We start from the raw sequence: 14,881 nt of genomic DNA, 5'->3' as shown, positions 1-14,881 counted from the left end.
CGACGCCACCAAGGCCCACCAAAATACATTTTAGTCAACTAAATTAACTGTATATTTTGTCAACTAACATCTTATATTTAGTCGACTAAAACTAGACTAACACTAAAACTTTTCAGATGACTAAAATATGACTAAAACTAAATGAAGCTTCATTCCAAAGACTATGACTAAAATAAAATCTACATTTGCTGTAAAAACAATTGGGCGGGAACCCCTTTTGGTGTTAGATTATGTTATGCTTTAGCTATTGAAAAATAGCAGATCTACAAGCTCATAGTGCGCCACCGAGTGGCGCGCTACGAGCTTGTAGGTCTGCTATTTTTGAGAACGACTGACATAGAAACATAGCTTTCTCTGAAAACTGTCAGGATGTAGAAGACATTTTTAGAATCGGATCTCAGGTCAAAATGGGTTAAACACGTTAACCCTATATATATATATATATATATATATATATATATATATATATACACACACACACACATACAGATATGTTCAAATGGGGGTCCCTGGTACAAATATGTTGAAATGGGGGTCCCTGGTACACATATGTTGAAATGGGGGTCCCTGGTACAAATATGTTCAAATGGGGGTCCCTGGTACAAATATGTTCAAATGGGGGTCCGTGGTCAAATCCATATTAATGTCAAACTCTATGGTATAAATGAGTCATCACCACAGGGAGCTTTAGATCTTACATTAGACTAGATGTCTGCATGGGTTGGTAGACGGGGAGAGTCTTTGACCTTTGACCTGGTATACGGGGAGATTATTTGACCTTTGACCTGGTATATGGGAGTCTTTGACCTTTGACCTGGTAGACGGGGAGATTCTTTGACCTTTGACCTGGTATATGGGAGAGTCTTTGACCTTTGACCTGGTAGACGGGGAGAGTCTTTGACTTTCTGAAGCATCCTCTGAGTAACTGCTGGTGCTCAGTGTGGAGGCTGCAGCAGAGCTCAGTATGGAGGCTGCAGCAGAGCTCAGTGTGGAGGCTGCAGCAGAGCTCAGTATGGAGGCTGCAGCAGAGCTCAGTGTGGAGGCTGCAGCAGAGCTCAGTATGGAGGCTGCAGCAGAGCTCAGTGTGGAGGCTGCAGCAGAGCTCAGTTTGGAGGCTGCAGCAGAGCAGCCTCCAGTTAGTTGTTCTTTGAAGGACAGGGTTCTGTCGAGGGTCACAACGAGGTGGGTTGGATTAGAGGCAGCTTTAGCTTGAGTCCACTCAGATGGATGTTCAGTTCTCTGGCAGCTTTAGCATTGTGGAGATGGAATACGCTGGAAACTGTTTTTGTTTGGCTTGGTTTTAGGCGCCAGGTTTTGCAGAACTGCTCCAGTTTTGTAAAGGTCTTTGGTGAGCACCTGTTCCAGTCGGTCAAGGTCTGGTGGTTTGGAATGCCAGACAGATGTAATCTGCATAGATACATTTGCAGGAGTTGGTGGATGGTAGGTTGTTTTGTGTAGAGGTTGAACAGGGTTGGAGCTCTAGAACTGAGCCCTGCTGGACTCCATTTATCTGTGTTCTCCGTGTGCCTGTGTTCTAACCTAGGTGAACTCTGAACCTCCGGTTGGTCGGCAGAGTTTGAATTATTGCCGTTGTCCAAGCAGGGAGCGTCCTTTGTGAGTTTCACTGTGAGGTCTTTGTGAGTTTCACTGTGAGGTCTTTGTGAGTTTCACTGTGAGGTCTTTGTGAGTTTCACTGTGAGGTCTTTGTGAGTTCCACTGTGAGGTCTTTGTGAGTTTCACTGTGAGGTATTTGTGAGTTTCACTGTGAGGTGTTTGTGAGTTTCACTGTGAGGTCTTTGTGAGTTTCCCTGTGAGGTCTTTGTGAGTTTCCCTGTGAGGTCTTTGTGAGTTTCTTTGTGAGTTTCACTGTGAGGTCTTTGTGAGTTTCCCTGTGAGGTCTTTGTGAGTTTCCCTGTGAGGTCTTTGTGAGTTTCACTGTGAGGTCTTTGTGAGTTTCCCTGTGAGGTCTTTGTGAGTTTCCCTGTGAGGTCTTTGTGAGTTCCACTGTGAGGTCTTTGTGAGTTTCACTGTGAGGTCTTTGTGAGTTTCCCTGTGAGGTCTTTGTGAGTTTCACTGTGAGGTCTTTGTGAGTTTCCCTGTGAGGTCTTTGTGAGTTTCCCTGTGAGGTCTTTGTGAGTTTCACTGTGAGGTGTTTGTGAGTTTCACTGTGAGGTCTTTGTGAGTTTCACTGTGAGGTCTTTGTGAGTTTCCCTGTGAGGTCTTTGTGAGTTTCCCTGTGAGGTCTTTGTGAGTTTCACTGTGAGGTGTTTGTGCCAGACGGTATCAAAGGCAGCTGTGAGGTGGAGGAACACAGTCCCTGTCTTCATTCATCTACCATGCAGACATCTACACCCCCCCACTGCTCCACTTCCATCTAGACCAACCCTCCACCAGCTGACTTCACCGTCCAATCAGCTTGGACAAAGGAATGGGAGTCCAAGGAGGTCCCAAACAAACAGTAATCATTTTCCTCTAATGATTGTAACTGATTTATGAACGGCAGTAATACCCGATGTCCTCAGCCACTTTCATTAGTGTTCAATCTTTTTATAATATTTGTATATTTGTATATTTGATATTTCTATATATTGGGCAAATGTATTGACATTGTTAATAGATACTGATAGCTTTTATCTATCCAGTCTGTAATCACACCTTGGGTGTGACTGTGAGGTGATGATTGGTGATGGTGTGCACCTGCACAACATCACCACTCCTTCAAAAGAGACTTGACTCCCACAACTCCTCACACTGAAGAAGGCTGTTAGCCCAAACGTTTGTCCCGATGAAATAGAGAAATAAACCTGCTTGAATTTATTTCTTGGTGTGTGCGACCTCTCTACTTTTTATGATGTTGATTTAAGCCGGTGACGCACCATAAGTCAGAGCGCGGTACAAGAAAGTTGACTAAAACAAATGCTTGCAATGATTTCAATGTGTTTGTAAAGGTGTCTAGTAACAAACAAACATGTACAACAAATGTTTGCAATGATTTCAGAATCATGAGAAATGGTTGACTAAAGGCCTGGTCAATGAGGAGGAGGGCCATTTACATGTAAAATGGCCTCGTTATGTTTATTTTATTTTATTTTCGTTTTGTTTTCTTTTTTTGTTCGAATAATGTACAAATATGTATGAACAGGAAGGACTGTCAGTTGTATTCAATGTACTTTGTGAAATGTGTCATAATCCCATATGGGATGGGCCAAAGTGGCATGACACGAAAATAAATATTTCATTCATTCATTCATTCATTCATTCATTCATTTGATATTCTCATTCTTCACATGTTATTGTATGATCATGTGTAGAAGTCATAATTGTTTAATAAATTGATTGTTGATAGGGATGCTCGATTAATCGGTAGCATAAATCGGAATCGGCCATAAAAATGCCATATTGGTATCGGAACAGTCTCAAAATAATACAGATTATTTATTCGGTTTTAAATGAAAAATGTAAAAAATCATCAATGAGTTCAATATAAATCAAAAGTGTCTAGTACCTCTAGTCTAGAACAAAAGCCACATCAAATATGATGTAAAATCTTAAGTAAAAATAAACTTTACATTTTTCTACATTTAATTTGTGTACTTATCTCATTCAGTCATTCAGTTGTGAAAACAGACACTTGGAAAAGAGTATCTAGGCTATTTATTGATTGCTTTAATACTTTATTAACAGGCTTTGGGCCAAGCACCTATAGGGCCTATAGGCTTGTTTCCATTGTGGTCCTCTGTATGATATCGGAATCGGTCACAATCGGTATCGGCAGATATGACTCTGCAAATAATCGGATATCGGTCATAATTTCATAATCGTACACCGCTATTTGTTGACAGTCTGTCGTTGTTCCTGTGTATTAATATTCATAGTGTGACAACATGTCCACATTAAGAACTACGTTGGATCCAATCGGAACACACGTTATTATTTCATGTATAAACAAACAATGTCATTTACAGCTAAACATTTCTCTCAAGAATGTTTCTGAATACATTTGAAGCGAGAAACAGACACTGAACGCACTGACCGGATATTGATTCTATTTCTCCAACACTTCCCGTTGATTTCTGAGGCGCGTTGCACTGGACTCACCTGGCATAAACTAATGGAATTCTTTCATTCCTGTAAGCAATGAAATCCACCTTCATTTAGTTTTTACTCATGGGTCAATTCCCATTAATTACCCTAACATCTAACATCAGTTATTATGGTGGGACTTGGAGAGACAAATATTTTCTGAGGTGGTACTTCAGTATAAAAAGGTTGGGAACCAATGGCCTAATGGACTACTTTCATTACCGTAAGCAACGAAATACTTTGTTTCATTTGTACTTTTGGATCATTCTGGTAATTTATTGTGTACGTAAATAGCCATATATTGGGTCGCCAACTGAATAAGGAATAAGGAATCGTCCCTTGTTTGGAAACAACAATAAGACACACTTTGTTATTTGTAAACTAAAAGACATGTCCGTTATTGAACTGATAGGAGACACACTTTGTTCCTTATTTGTAAACTAAAAGACATGTCCGTTATTGAACTGATAGAAGACACACTTTGTTCCTTATTTGTAAACTAAAAGACATGTCCATTATTGAACCAATTGATGGAATCAATCAATGACACATCCTTCAAAATCAGTTCAAACAGCTCATATATATAAACATAGAATACAGCTTGTTAAAATACATTCATATACATATAAACATATACTATAATACAGCTTGTTATTTATCATCTTAAACCCTCTAGACTTACTAAACTGGACCTGAGTTGTCTCTGTACCACTTATTTTCTGTCTACACCAAATGTTGCCAAACATAGTCGTCCTACAGCTTGTAGATCTGCTATTTTTGGCTGAAGGTTCACCCCAGAATAGAGGGTATGCGAATGACATCATCATCATACCCAGAAGTTATGCGGGAACGTCACCTACTGAGTGGCTTGTAGATCTGCTATTTTCATTTCCTTCTTTCTTCTCAAACGTTCTCTTGCGTTCGTTTTAGCCTAGGGGATTCAGATTTTACGGGGCCAGTTTCGAATTGCAGCCATCCGTAGGTGCCCTTTGAGAGCGGTTTTGAAGGAGTCAAGGGATTCGCATGTCTTAATGACTGTTGGTAGGGCGTTCCACATTTTACGGTACCTCAAATTGCTTTTATGGAATGTATTATATTGGGTAAAATTATATATCTAAAATGATATACCTGGGATTGGAGGTGGTGGTAAATGTTGTGTTTATGGTGTGACAAATGTTGTGTCCGTCTCTCTCAACCATGGATGTTTATTATTTTAATGTTATGTCCGATGTTTGTCCAGCAGAGGGCGACAGACCTACACATTTGTTGTGACATTCCTCGATCCCATTCAGACAAGAAGCAATCTGAGAACCCCTTGTCAAAAAATAAAGGAAAAACAGCTCCCTCTTTTCCTGTGAATGTGACGTTAGTCAACAGTCTGTCTCGAGAGACTAGAAGTAGCAATTAGTTAATTCAAAGTGAGCAGAAGACTCAATGCAGTCAGTGGACATTCATTTATCTGGTTTTTACACTGACACACTGGCCCCCACCCTAGCTAAATCATTAGAGCATGCCCTGGGCTACATCTGTGCCAAATGTGGTGCTTCTAAGACTGATTACCGCAAAAATATGACTAAAGTCTCGGACTATATCATCTGAAATAGTGTCCATGTTTAATGATAGTCATTAAAGCTAATTATGCCGATTAGGAAAATTGCTCAACATATGCAAGTTAGCATCTGGCAGTTTCTACATGCTGGGGCCCATACTAAACATTTGTAACATAAAACGTTGGTGTACTCAACATGTCCGGGTTCACATTCTGGCTACTAGACTATCAGTTTCTACATGCTGGGGCCCATACTAAACATTTGTAACATAAAACGTTGGTGTACTCAACATGTCCGGGTTCACATTCTGGCTACTAGACTATCAGTTTCTACATGCTGGGGCCCATACTAAACATTTCTAACATAAACGTTGGTGTACTCAACATGTCCGGGTTCACATTCTGGCTACTATAGACTATGTATGGCTTTTGAAATGACGTCATAAGGCAGTTTGTTTAGGGCACTAATGACGACGTGAGATGTAAAAAGAAAAAAAACATACCCATGTTAACCCATTTTGGGTGGGAACCCCATTTGGTGTTTTAAGCATTCTGTTATACTTTAGCTATTGAAAAATAGCAGATCTACAAGCTCATAGCGCGCCACCGAGTGGCGCGCTACGAGCTTGTAGATCTGCTATTTTTGAAAAATCGTGAAAATGTTGCATAAATCTTTGAATATATATTTCAGAGCGAACATTTTTAATTCAAATATTGGCTTCTGGGGGGTCCCTGGAACTACATATTTTGAGATGGAGATAATTCTGGGGGTCCTTGACAGGAAAAAGGTTGAGCACCACTGACATAGAAACATGGGTTTTTCAGAAAAATTTTAGGATCTAAAAGACATTTTTTTTATCGACCTCAGTCCAAAATGTGAGGGACGCTCTTCTCATTGTACATCATCATGACGTAACCATTTGCTCAGACACATAATGACGTGAACTCTCCTTTGTCAATGGGAATTGAATCTTTGGGTAGGACAACATTTGCCGATTTGCTCAATGACGTAAATTCTCCATTCATTGTCAATGGGAATTTAATGTTTGTGTAAGACGAAAGTCTACACTAATAGCTGAATATATAGGAGCTCGTCGAAAATACAAAACAATATTATTTATTTTTGAGGCACGGTAGCCCCTCCTATGGCCAGCTTTCCGGGTTTGTGTGAACACAAATATTGTCTTGTTGTGATTGGCTGATCACCCCACAGCGATGAATTGATTGGCTGAGTTCATATATATTGAAATTTGAAGCTAAAAGTGAGGGCAGAAAAGCGGGGAGGGAAAAGTGAGGACGCAAATTGTGATTGGCCGGAATGAGACGACGGATGATGATAATGCCCCTCACTTCACACGGGTGTGATTTTTGAGGGGCGGCGGCAGAAAAGCCCAAAACAAATCTTTAAAAAAAAGTTTGGAGTTACAATGGATTTGATCTAAATACTGAATGGAGCAACTGAACATCTGGGGGTTCAAAAGCCCAGATATGGATAACATAACATTACCCATATATTTTATTTTAAGTGAAATAATTTATTTAAATGTTTGAATCATTTTACTGTCTATAAATTATTAATTTGAACATGCATATTTGTAGGCCTATATGTCCATTTATATTGCACCGTTTGCTCCTTGATTGTTTTCTAATGCCTGCTTATATTTATGTTTTCTACTGTCTGTTTATATTGCATGGTTTGCTCTTTGTTTTCTTTGAACCTGTACAGCACTTGACCAGCTGGCCCTGCAGGTTATTTAAACACTATAGAAATAAAATGGACTTGAGTTGAGTATAGGCTAGGCTATGTGTGTGTCTTCTTGTAGGCTACAACAGTGCTTCTCAAAGTGGGGTCCTTAAGGGAGTTCCAGGGGGTCCCCAGCTACATGATACAAAATAGACCCTTATAATACCATATATATTATGTTATGGCAAGTGAGTGTCAGGCTAAAACATTACTGAGTATTCCACTTGTTCTGTTAGGTTGTCGATGCATGTGTTTCTATCTGGTAATAAATAATGTTCTTGTTCTTTCCTCTCTGCCCCTATAGCTGTAGCCATTAATCATCCTGAACCATACTCACCTGTGTCCTGTTGTGTTTGTCCCAGCAGCCTGCCATGTGTTGATTCCTACTTTGAGTTCACCTGTGCCTGTGTGTAAGGCCCAGGCCACACGTCTATGGATCTTTTGCAAAACGCACATTTCTCTGTGCGTTTGGGCCTTTCAGCCACACGCAAACGGCGTTTTCGGCCACTCAAACAGAGGTTTTTTTAAACGGATAAATAAGTGAAGATTTTCGAAAATATCGGATCGGTGGAGCTGTGTAGTCATGCGAAACGGAGCTTTTGAGAAACTATGACGTCACCGTCCTAGTCGCGCATGTTCGTTGTTGCTTTTAACACTGAGCATGCGCATCAGCTCATGGATTGAGCATCACTGGTGTCACTGGCTGAGCGTCTTCGTCCTCACATAGAGGTATGATGATTTCCTTTTTTGCATGATGTTCTGATGAAAATGGAGGAGGGTCATTCCTATATTATTCAGTGCCATTTGTGTCCCACTCCCCAGGTACAGCATATCTTGTGTAAAAAACACTAATTCTAAAAGGTTTATACAATTAAAGCTTTTCTACCATAGTATTTGTACCTTGAGTGAAATGAATATAAAACAATCCCTTTGATTTTAGTACAGGTATATGCTACAATTTCATGTCCCTGTGATGTTTATTCAGCTTCAGTTACAACTAAATGTAACTAATCAAGTTCAAACAAAATCAACAAATTGAATTATTATTATATAGTAGGCCTATAGTTGTCATGCTTCTCATCAAATGTTATTAATTGTGATCCATGTATTTTGAATGCTTAAAATATTGAAATCAATGTTTGTCCATGACTATACTGTCCCCCTGTTACACTGATGCAAATCCACCTGTAAATGTCCCCTGACTTTCTAGCCACATGACTTCAGAAAGTACTAAGTAGCATATATTTGAGGGGTGCCAGCCCCTCCTAATTCAATGTTTGTTTTGTCTCAATGTTTGTTTTACATCATGTTGTAAGATAATAAGAGCGCCCCTCACTTCACACGGGTGTGATTCTTTTTTTATAGGAAACCCTATGCCAGAAGAAGTATCACTGTTTAATTGGCCTTTTTTATCAATGTTTTAGGTTGTGTAACTGTTGTGTAAACATGTCTCCCCTGGCCCTGTTATGCTTAAATATCAAGAAAATTGATACATTTTCATACATCTGAAAATATGATTGTTCAACATATTAAAATCTTACTGTGTCCGCAATGTGATGCCATATTCTTCATTACATGAGGAGTAATGGCCATTTTTAGAATGAAATGTCCCCCCCTGTAATGTCCAAAATGTCCCTGTTCCAGTGCAAATGTATATTTAAAAATTGGAATAAGCTGGACAAATGTTTTTCTGACAGCTGAACATGACCTCTTTCAGAACAAAATTGGGGGAAAAAAATCTTTTTTAATGGCACCAAATAGTAGTAGGAATGGCCCAAGACCCTGATGTAAAAAAGTCTATTGCTTTTCTGGTTTTATCCTCTTAGCAGATTTTGTATTGACCTGTACTTTCATTGAACTGTACCCATTCTACAAACTGTAAATACAATTTTCTATCAATCAATCAGGGGGATAAAACAGTGATGAGAGCTCCAGTGGAAGTACTGAAGAAGGTAGCCGTAACGCTGTACTACCTCAGTGACCAAGGGCGACAGCGGAAGACGGCCAACTCCTTTGGCTTGTCAAAACAATGTGTCTCCAACATTGTCCGGGAGGTCTGTACAGCCATAACTGTCCATCTAGGCCCACAGTACATCAGGCTGCCTTTCACAGAACCTGAAGCAGAAGAACTCGTCACCCGTTTCCAACACTCCTATGGTATACCACAGTGTTTGGGGGCCATCGATGGCACCCACATTGAAGTAAAGCAGCCAACCACCAACTCCATGGATTATATCAACAGGAAGGGGAGATTTGTGCTAAACGTCCAAGCCACCTGTGATTATAGACATCACTTCATGGATGTTGTTGTGAAATGGCCCGGGAGTGTTCATGACGCTCGTGTCTTCGCAAACTCAAAGTTAAGTGTCCATTTCAAGACTGCTCGCATCCCTGCATTGAAAAAGAGGATTGTGGACCCCATTGTGGACCCCATCCCTATTTTTCTTCTTGGAGCCGTACCTAATGAAGGAGTATTCCAATGGGGGGTGCAATCCCCAACAGCAGTACTTTGGCCTGTCTCTGTGCAGAGGCCGGATGGTCATAGAGTGTGCCTTTGGACGATTGAAGGCCAGGTTTGGGGTCCTTAAGAAGGCAATGGACATAAATATTATCGATCTCCCGTTTGTCATTTATGCATGTTTTGTTCTTCACAACTATTGCGAGGTCTGTAAGGAGACTATTGATGACAGCAGTGTGAGGGCAGCTATTCAGTTTGACAGGGACTTCCAGCCTCCCACGAAAAATAACCAATGTAGAACAGACTGCAATGAAACGGAGGGAAAGAGAGTCAGAAGGGTACTGACACAGTTTCTTGACCCTTGACCTATTCAGACCGGGAGAGCATGGGCATCTGTGTCATTTTAGATTTAATTTCAGTGTTGGGCATTACAAATTGGCACAGTTACAAGCTCACAGCGCACCACTTTGTGCGGCGTGCCACACTGCAAGCTTGTACATTTTACTATTTTTGAAACATCTTGAAAGTGTTGAATGCTTTCTTTTTTGTTTGTATTGTTTACTATTTTCAAAATATCGTGTTTACATTTTGAACATGTGAAGCTGCAGTGAGTAATTTTCTTAAGCACATTTTGATGCATATACTTTTTCTTGAATACATTCTCAATACGGGACGGGAAATAGGTGGGCTTGAGAATTTAGTTTAGTTTATTACAGTTTACACAGACAGTTTATAGCAGACACAACAAGCCATTTGTGTTTTTGTTTTGCGTTTTTTCAGTGAGTGGCAAATGTGACACAGACAACCATGTCACATTAGTTTGTTGTAATTGTCACTTTAACCCATGAGAACTGGGACAGCATGTGTGCTGCATTTTACGTTATTATGTTTAGTTAGTCCTTCCCTTGTGTTGCTACCTTGTCGTGGTGGGAAGGCTTGTGTGTCTCCGTGACTCTGAGGGCTATACCGGAGGGGGTTCATACCCCCGGCAGGTTCAACCAAGCCGGGCAGGTCTCAGGGGAGAGGCCAGACGAAAAGCAGCACCTGGGGATACATCGTCATTTTGAGGTGTCCTAGACCCGATAAAAGTTTGAGAACCACTGATGGCATTTGTTGAATCAGTAGTTCTAACAGACATGAAAAGTCATTCAACATTTTGTGTTAAGATAAGAAAAACTATTACTGCATCAAAAATAAGCAAGAACGTTTCTTTAAAAAAAAGGCCAAATGTTTGAGCAGATTCTTGTAGATGTGTGGCCTTGAAATGTATATGTTTTTTTTTATTCAACTTTTTGTGCATTTCTTTTCATCATGACATGACAGATGTTACTGTCATCGTTTAACACTGTTACAGATTATTTGTTATTGTAAATTGTCATTGATCAGCTAAAATAGTCAAAGCCTACAAGAAGACATTCAGAAAATATGTCTTTTATTAAACAAATGTTGCACTGACTGCAATGACCAACATTTCTTTACAGAATTGTAGCTTATATACTGTTCAGTTCTGGTTGTATGTCCATGGCACAAAAGACAAAACATTCCAAATTAAAATACGATTATTCTTTTGGGGTCACGGCCTGAAAAGGTTGAACCTCTGAGTTGTAACAGTGAAGCAACAAAACTGTAAAGCTGAACAGAAAAGGTGAGCCAACATATTTGCTATCTAACAAAATAAACAACATTTGGCATTACAAAACCTTTCGTTTTTATCATGCGTGTATATGTAGCTTATACTGTACATTTGTGTTCTGTACAAGAGGTAATTGAAATGAAACACTGTAAATAGAAAAGGCATAGGGTGCAATGACATAACAGTCCTAACTCAAGTACATCCATCCACATATGACATGTATACACTATCCTTTCAATGTGGTCTTATGTGCAAATGCCAAAAAAAAACTGTAAACATCCAGCCACATAGGATATGTATTGTATACACTATACATTACACTTTTTTTTTTTTTTTTTTAAGATATTCTTTTGCGGCTTACGCCTTTTATTGTTGTTTTTTTGAAGGGACAGACAGTAGGCTGACAGGAAACGGGAGAGAGATGGGGGAAGACATGCAGTAAAGGCCGTGTCGGGCTCGGGAGTCGAACCCGCGGCACACTGCGACTGGATTACCAGTCGGGTGCCCAGACGGTTACGCCACCGCCTGGGCCTACATTACACTTTTAATAGCAATCCAGAATCTTATATGCCAGGCTTAAATGAAACATTAGGCTGGAAGAATGAATAAAGCTTTATTTCGAACATGGTCCAAAAAAAAAGTGCATTAGTGCAATATAAAATAAATAATTCAATAAACAATCCTCACTGGCCTAAAGTGCTATTGACTTTACATGTTCGAACAATTTTTATCCCACAATTTTGTAACCCGTTTTTTCACCCAGTGTCAATTGTCTATAATGTAATCCTGGGCTCTACATTCCCTCTGCCAACTTGGGGAGCAAATTCCTTCTATGCATGAGGAGAGAAATTAACCCATTCTGGATGGGAACCTTTGGTGTTTTAAGCATTATGTATATACTTTAGCTATTGAGCTTGTAGATCTGCTATTTCTTTTAAATCGGCCAAATCTTTGAATATATATTATTTCACAACAAACGTCTCATATCTTTGCTTGTGTGCCTGGAACTACATAATTTCAGATGGGAGTCCACGGCCAAATACAGATAATTCTGGGGGTCCTTGACATGAAAAAGGTTGAGCACCACTCACATAGAAACATAGGTTTTTCAGAAAACTGTCAGGATTTAGAAGATATTTGTAGAATCTAAATGGGTTAAGCAGATTTTGTGTTATCTTCAAACAAAGCCTGTCTGTAGGATAACTGGGTGATGTGCTGTGGTGTGGCATTTGGTTGTGGAGGTGAGACGGTTTGTGATCGGATATGTATGGATGCAGGGTTGTGGGATAACGGAGCAGGATGTTGTGATGAGACTGTGTGAGATGGGTTATGTAGGGACGGAGGGTTGTGGTTGTGCTGGGTAGGATGCTGTGGTGTGGTATTTGGTTGTGGAGATGAGACAGTGTGAGATGGGTTATGTAGGGACGGAGGGTTGTGGTTGTGCTGGGTAGGATGCTGTGGTGTGGTATTTGGTTGTGGAGATGAGACAGTGTGCGATGGGTTATGTAGGGACGGAGGGTTGTGGTTGTGCTGGGTAGGATGCTGTGGTGTGGTATTTGGTTGTGGAGATGAGACAGTGTGCGATCGGATATGCATGGATGCAGGGTTGTAAGTGAACTGACTAGGATGTGATGAGACAGTGTGAGATGGGTTATGTAGGGACGGAGGGTTGTGGTTGTGCTGGGTAGGATGCTGTGGTGTGGTATTTGGTTGTGGAGATGAGACTGTGTGAGATGGGTTATGTAGGGACGGAGGGTTGTGCATGTGTGTGTGTAAGTGCTACTTTGGGGTTGGGTGTAATATGGTGGCTGAGGAGGTTGCATCATTTGAGTCAAAAGGTTAAAACCGTTATTGATTGAGGATGTGAGCTGTGCAACATTTGAGGTGATTTGGTTGAGATTCTGTGTGTTCTGTGTTTCTGCTTTTTCCATGACTTTCAGCATGCTCCTCTTCAGTTCCAGGTCTTCTTGGGCTGCATCCACCGGAGCCCTTCTCTTCAGCTTGTCGTACCTGTAGCCATTAAGTTTGGCCTTGAATAGAAGAATAGAATACTTTACTTACTACACTTAAAAATCACACCCGTGTGAAGTGAGGGGCGCTAATATATTAAAGTCTAACTCATGTTGCTATGATTAGGTGATGTAAAACAAACTGTGTCAAAACAAACATTACATTATCTTTATTGTTAATGGGATTTAATGTTTGTTAGGGACAAACAAATACATTTCTCCTCATTGTCAATGGCGTTTTTAAAACAAACCTGTATATAGGAGCGCCCCTCAAAAACAAGCAGACATAATTACATTTGGCAGCTATAAACAATTATCTAGCTACTGTCTAGCATACAACTGTGAAAACAACCAATACAGAGCAATATGCAATGTAGGCTATCTACAAAATAGCATATTGACATATTCTATTCCATTCTACTTGAAAACATTTCCCAAAAAATATGTATTAACATGCTGGGGAAATTAGCCTATGTAACACTGTTCCTTGCTGCCCGCCTATACTGTTACAGTTACGTGTACAGTACAAGTTACAACACAAATACAATACACCGTTTCCTTAACCAAAAGTGAGGACCACAAACATACCTGAAGTAGACTCCGTCTTTCCTTCAAGACTGAGGCGGACACTCCTGCAGACGTAGCACCATCACCATCAACGGACGCTCCATCCGAATCGTGCCCGCCGGTCCCGGTATCCACAGCCACATGATCCACACTGGGAGATGATCCGACTCCGGCGGTCTGGTCCGACTCCACGGCAATGTCTGTTGACTCTATGCCACTAGACATATCGCAATATATCGAATATCGTGATATTATTGTTATTAGGGCCTAATATCGCGATATATATGGTATCGTGAGGTACCCATATCGTCCCACCCCTAGGTCTTACTAGTACTGCCCGCACAGAGTAGCCTACTACAATGCCTAGTGGTGGCCAGTTGTTATTGAGGGACCAGATGTCTTGGGGATGCTGAATAGCTAGACAGATGTTAGGTTCTTTAGTGTACTTAAAGGACCACTTCACCACTTTTCAACCCATCTTCATATAATTGGTCCTCACTAATAATCATGATACAATGGCACCATTTTTTTCTACTCAGTCTGCTTCTCATAGGAGGACTGTGGGCAGTTCAGAAACCTATGCATGTCAAACTGGGCATCCTTTTCAAATGGGGTCCTGCCCTAAAAAATTTCAGGGCAAGACCTCGACCTCACGCGTGCGGACTCGGCCCCCAGCCTGGTACCCTAGTCAAAATATGGCCCTCGAGGAAAATTAATTGGGGAACCCTGGCTTAACCCATTCTGGGTGGGAACTCCTTTTGGTGTTTTCATGTTACACTTAACAAGCTCTACAAGCCCAAAATGTAGTGCAAATCTTTGAATATATATTCTTTCAGAG

At 40.6% G+C, this 14,881-nt stretch overlaps 1 long non-coding RNA gene across 1 annotated transcript; it reads left to right on the top strand.

Moving 5' to 3' along the window:
- The first annotated feature begins 1,131 nt into the window (after window positions 1-1,131).
- LOC306938921 lies at window positions 1,132-3,378 on the top strand. Its single transcript, XR_013791800.1, has 3 exons — window positions 1,132-1,654; window positions 2,150-2,195; window positions 2,242-3,378. It is a non-coding gene; the product is annotated as an uncharacterized lncRNA (long non-coding RNA).
- Window positions 3,379-14,881: the final 11,503 nt, after the last annotated feature.

This window comes from Electrona antarctica, assembly GCF_951216825.1.
Source record: "Electrona antarctica genome assembly, chromosome: 15".
NCBI classification, from domain to species: Eukaryota; Metazoa; Chordata; class Actinopteri; order Myctophiformes; family Myctophidae; genus Electrona; species Electrona antarctica.
Note: the sequence above shows the minus strand (reverse complement) of the source record. Positions and strands in the feature narration are given on the sequence as shown.